The sequence below is a fragment of the Pteropus alecto genome, unplaced genomic scaffold (genome assembly GCF_000325575.1).
Source record: "Pteropus alecto unplaced genomic scaffold, ASM32557v1 scaffold95, whole genome shotgun sequence".
Taxonomy (NCBI): domain Eukaryota; kingdom Metazoa; phylum Chordata; class Mammalia; order Chiroptera; family Pteropodidae; genus Pteropus; species Pteropus alecto.
The window spans coordinates 8,206,000-8,211,989 of NW_006441071.1; positions in this window are offsets into that span (position 1 = coordinate 8,206,000).

Here is a 5,990-nt window from a genome sequence, read left to right on the forward strand (position 1 = left end):
TTGTCTCAGTTAAAACACACTTTTCTAATCAAATTCTTTCAAGAGTTATAAACCAGACTGAAAATTGAAACTACTTATCACACACATAATTTCGATTCAACAAAAAAACCTTCCTATTAGATAATACCTAAGGGCTCTCTTATATTTAATTGTTGATAATTGTAAAGTGAAAAAATTTACCTTTATATTGACTCAAATAAGTATATAAAAGCAGCTATATCCATTCAGCATTTTAAAAGTTTTAAGATTAAACATGTACAGTGTTTAAAAACAAGGAAAGATCTTTTAGAGTTATTATAGTTATTCCGTGTTGAACACTGAATATCTTGGGACATAAGTTTTTAGGGTAATGAAATAACAGTAGGACAGTTGATAAATCTGTTGACATGGTATTAGTATCCATGGAAATCATTTGGGAAAGATATGTCATTGTTCCTTGTATTTTATTTTATTATCTATCCACATGGGTTTTCTTAGAGTTATTATTGCTCTCAGGTGCCATTTCTGTTATTGGTTTAAAATGAATTTGAATAATTTTGAATGAAGCCCTCAGTTTATCAGATTTGGATTATAGCATATGACCTCTACTCATCTGTGACCTCAAATAGCTGAGAGGGTATCTGATATTTGAAAAAATAATTATTGAAAAATGAAAAGTAAGATTGTACTGAAGTAGCCAAATCTGAATGGTTCAAACACGTTATTACACATGTTACTATAGGACATATTTTCCACAGTAGAAAAGGCATGACAGAATTGTTGATCTTGCTTAAAGATCTGGAAGCAAAGATTTACAATTAACATGAAAACTAATCAGACACACATTCTGTCTCTGTTGTAATTATGTCATAGTGCTGAGGAACATAGCCTGAATTAAAACCATTTCTAGTAAGGCTGGCACATATAATATATGATCACTGTCTTTATCTAGTAATAGAAGAAAAAGTCAAAGCCGAATAGGGTGATTTAATTGTCAGGTTTTTTTGTTGTTTATTTGTTCACTACCAGCTTTTTGTACAATACAGAGGTGGTTGCAGCCTTAAAGTTGAAAGAAGTTGCTAGTGTCAGCAGTAATGTGTTTTATTATGCAGTTGTTCTTGTTATTCAGATCAGATAATGGCCCAATGAAATACATAAGCAGTCTGCAGGGAATGAATGATTAATTCCTCTAACGTGTGCTTACTAAAGGAGTTCTTACTAATAAAGCACTGTATACCTGCATTTGCTTACAGTTGCAGTTGGTGAAGGCAAATACACTTCTCTTTCCTTTTAATATTAACAGAGAATTTACAGGTCTAGTCCTGTAACTATAGTAACTTAGAGATGATTTTGTAGACCACATATCATATATTTTATGGAACTATTTGAATATGATTATTATTTACTTAAAATATTTAATTTAGTAAGTAAGACATTTTTTAATTAGATGTGCGATATTGGAAGGCTGACGTAATGTTAAAAATTATTTCGTTCTTTTTTTCCCTATTGGGATGACATTCTTTCTCTTTGTATATTACTAGTACAGTTCAGATATAACCTATAAGTACAAAGGATATTTTTCTTTAGTAAAATTAAGTGTAAGAGAAAAGCTAAAATATTTCTAGTTATATTAAAGAATTAGCAGATACTATGTTAAAATTTTAGAAATGGCGAATAATACATATGCCAATTGTTATGTTGTTACCACTGGTGTAAATTGTTCTGCAGTTAGAGAAGTATCAATATAACTTTCAATATCTCTATATTCCAAGACTGGATTATAGAAGAAAGTGGAGAATGGACAAATTTCATATGGTATTTTAAGAACACGTGACATGAAATGCAAGCTACACATTTTACATTTACCCATATAATGTCGTTTTTTAATAAATTTCTGAAAAAAATGTGACTTTCACAATTGCTTGCTTGAATATACTTATCAATACGCCTTTATCAATCTATCTCTCATGTTTAATGCAACAAATAGCTTTATTTCAAAGTTCTCTGTTGTTTTGAGAAAGTACCTTAATTTCAGTAATGTCTTTTTGGATTTACACCTATACTGAATTTAATATGCTAATATTATATCATTTAATTCAAATGATATATATTCGATAATGCTAATTTAAAAGTTATAGTGAAAATTAGATGTATAAGATTTTGTATCCAGTTGAGTGCCATTTAAATTTGTTTATCTCCATATATATTTGCATTCACATTCTTTGAGACTACTGTTAGTTCATTGGGTTTTAATTAGACTATTGAAAGCAATTTGGCACTCATAAAGAATAAATGAATTTCCATAGGTACAATCAAATAATGTACAAGTTAACTGTACTTTCAATAATGGTTGTGCTTTTTCAAACTCTTTAAAAATGTGTTGAATGGAAAATAAAAAATAAACATTACCCACTAAGTGAACACTTATGTGATTGTAGAATCAAAGGTTTTAAGTTTTCCTCTCATCATTACAATTGTCTGTCTGACCTTAAGGAAGTAACCTGTACTCGCTGTGCCTAGGTTCTCTCTTCTGTCCAATAGAGAAATTGGTCTACAATTTGAGACCATTTTAATTTCAAAATAACTTGAAACAAGCTAATATAATTACAAATATATTTAATAGTAGTGTTTAGCAAATTATCAGATTACACTGTGGCAGCTTGAAAATCCATACAGAAGTTAGGGGAAGTCATCTTGTTTGAAGGAGGGCTAAGGAAATTGTCCTGAAGTCAGGTTGGCAGTGCCTGGACACTGTTACTATGTAGATTGATTGTTTAGTTGGAATGGCTTTGGAAGAGGATGATGGAAAGGAGTGGGGGGATATAAAGTTCCTTTTAACCACCCATTGCTACTGAAGGAATATTATAAGTAGTTTTGGACTTGTTATTATATTTAATTACAAAAGGATATAAGAAGATACAAATAAAAAGAAATTGCTTATTGTCTTTTGACTTTTTTTCTTCTCTTAGTTTCTTTATATATGCTAGTTTATAATATCATGTTTAGATAAATATGCTAGTTCACAGAGAGATTTTATATCATAGAGCATGAGTAGCTAAGATCTCACATTAGCAAGTAAATACAAAGACAATGCTTTGTACATCTCTTAGTAAATTATCAATAAAATAATTTCATTGATGATATAAGATACAATGGATTTCCTCTAAAAAGATTTTATAATGATAAAACTTCTAACCATGGAAAATGAACACAGAGAATTAGTACATACAATGTTAATTTTAAATGCTTGCTTTCCTTGTAGAAAACAAGATATTATTCCTAAATAGAATTTATATAATTGATGAAATTGGAAATTTTCCCCTCTAGGAAACTCAGTGTGCCCAATTATTTTCTTTTCTGATGTAAATATTTGGGTGGTAGAAAGTGGACCTATATCTCTACAAAATGTTTTATATTTTAAATCTTTGTGCTGTATTTAAAATTTATTTACTTCGGAATGCAAGATATAACTAATTACAGAGAGTTCATTTGCTTTTCATATTGTGTGTTTGCATGTGTGCACGTGTGTATGTGTGTGTTTGTTTAAATGCATCTGTTCAAAGTGGAACTTAGTGAAAATAGCATGCTTAAAAATTTTAGAAGCATGTGTACAATAATTGAATAGTAAAAGAGAAATAAAATATATTAGAGTGTAATATATTAAATTTTTTTCTGACTAGTTCTTAAATCCATTGAAAGTTTAACAATACACCATATTACCAAGGCCTTGCCTCTTGTAATAACTCCATGTATTTTCTAAATGCCACATTATAATAATTTAATATTCTTAAGGTTGAGATATATAGAATTGCAGAGAAAATAACTGCTGTTCTTTCACATCTGTTATTATGGACCTTACTTGCCTTGTTTAGTATTTGTGTTTACATGAGGTGCTAAAAGAGGAAAGGAAGAAACTCATATTTGATTATGATATGGTTGGTTACTTAGAAGTATCTATCTTTAATATAAAATTAAATGTATTCATTTTAACTGGGATGTCTTGTAAGATTCATTGCATAATATGATGCTATCTGATTTACTTTGCAAGGGAACAATAAAAGTATTACACTTAAGCACAGTATTAGTGAACTTTTATAAAAATCCCTTTTTAAGTATACATATATTTAAACAGATACACAAGTCTATTAATGCATTTATTATATTGGAACTTCTGTGAATTACACTTTTTAAAAAACTCTCCAAAGTTAAATTTCTCAAACATAGTTTGCATTAAAAAAGATGATCCCTTCAACTACTACATGACCAGAGGACAAAGCCAGGCAAGCATTGTGTACACATATTTCTTTTTACCACTTAACTACTAAACACATGCATTATGGGATTTTTGTCACAGAATGTACTCCTATTCCTTTGGTTAGATGGTCTTAAGTAGTTTAGGATTAAAACCTAGAACACAGCTTTCTTCCAGTTCCAGGAAAGGTTAATTTAGAATGCAGAATCAGAAAAAAAAAAAAAAAAGAAAGTGAAAGAGGGTTTCCCATTTTTAAATGAACTGGTCTAGGCCACTTGTACAAGACTTATTTAGGTGGGAGGGAAAATACAAACTTGTAGCCCTGAGATGCTGTCCCAATGCAGTGACCTAGAATCTTTATGATCAAGATCAGAAATTCCACTTGGAGGCAGAATAAAGGATGGAGAGAGAAGAGGATGGAGAAAGGAGAGATTGTTAATCTTACCCTAGAGGCACTATATTTCTACTTCTTATTCTTTCTGCAAATGGGTTTCAAAATCAGAGATACGACTTTTCACATTGGGGTAAATGCTCATCAGATTAATAAGGATTCTGTCTCATACCTTTACTGTGTCATAGTCCGAATTTTTGCCACTCCTATAATGTATCCATTCAAAACCACTAAGAAGGTCAATTTATTAGTTCATGCTCTGTATTAATTTCTTCATGATTTTACCACAGAAATTAAGGACAGGTCAGAATATGCCCTGTTCTAGAAGTTACACAATATGCCCTGTTCTAGAAGTTACACCCTCTTCTGTTTCCCAATTTGTATATATTGTTGGGTCAGAGTCACGAGTTCGGATTATACGATATGCACCACATGGCAGTGTACCCCATGTACTATTTGGTACCGAAATATTTATTGAGTCTCCTATGTGCCAAGCTGTGATGAGTAAAACACTTATAAGCTAGCAATGTAAAATTGCCCAAATTGTGACCATCTTATAGTCTTATGAAATGTTTCCCCATTATCAAAAAAATTTGATTTCATGGAGAAAATAGAATGTCTCTAAAGAAGTTCTCCTTTTAAGTCACTGAAAAATTTTCAGATACATGCCTTCCATTACCATATTTGCCCTCTCATTCTCTGTCATCTTGATTTAGAGGTATCTCTTTTGGAAGCTGGGTGGAATCCTTATTGCTGATTTAGCAGCTGCAGGCTGTGCTGTATTCCACTGGAATTAGTTGACATCCTTTATCATCTTTAAAGCTGGGTTACTCCAATACTAATTCTTCATGTGGCCCACTCTCCAAAGTTCTAGAGAAACAGTAAAATATGATAATCATATCACTATACTATCTTCATTTTGATAAGACATAGGAAACACAAGTAAATCTCCAGACCACTGTAGCAAGTTACAACCCATGTACCAATCTGTTATATGTCCAAATTCATAACATATAAGTGATAGTCAAGGCTCATGTTATTATTTCAGCTGTAGCCAAAGCTTCATAGGAGAAGAATGTTAGTTTTCTCAGGAAAGAGAACAATCAGAGAAAAGAGAGCAGAGTCCAACCCCTACGTTTTGATGTGTGAGTTATTTACATAAGACGTCATTTAATATGTATTTTGAATCAAATAATCAAAAAGAAAGAAAAAAAATGTAATTTAAATTTTTAGATATTTACTTGGGATGTTATATATATTTGAAGTTTAAAAATTTATCTTTTGATTTCTCTAGAAGAGATCATGAAAATATTTCTGACTTAATTTTTAAAGAATTTCTTTTTATTCTTTCTAAAAACCCTTATTAAG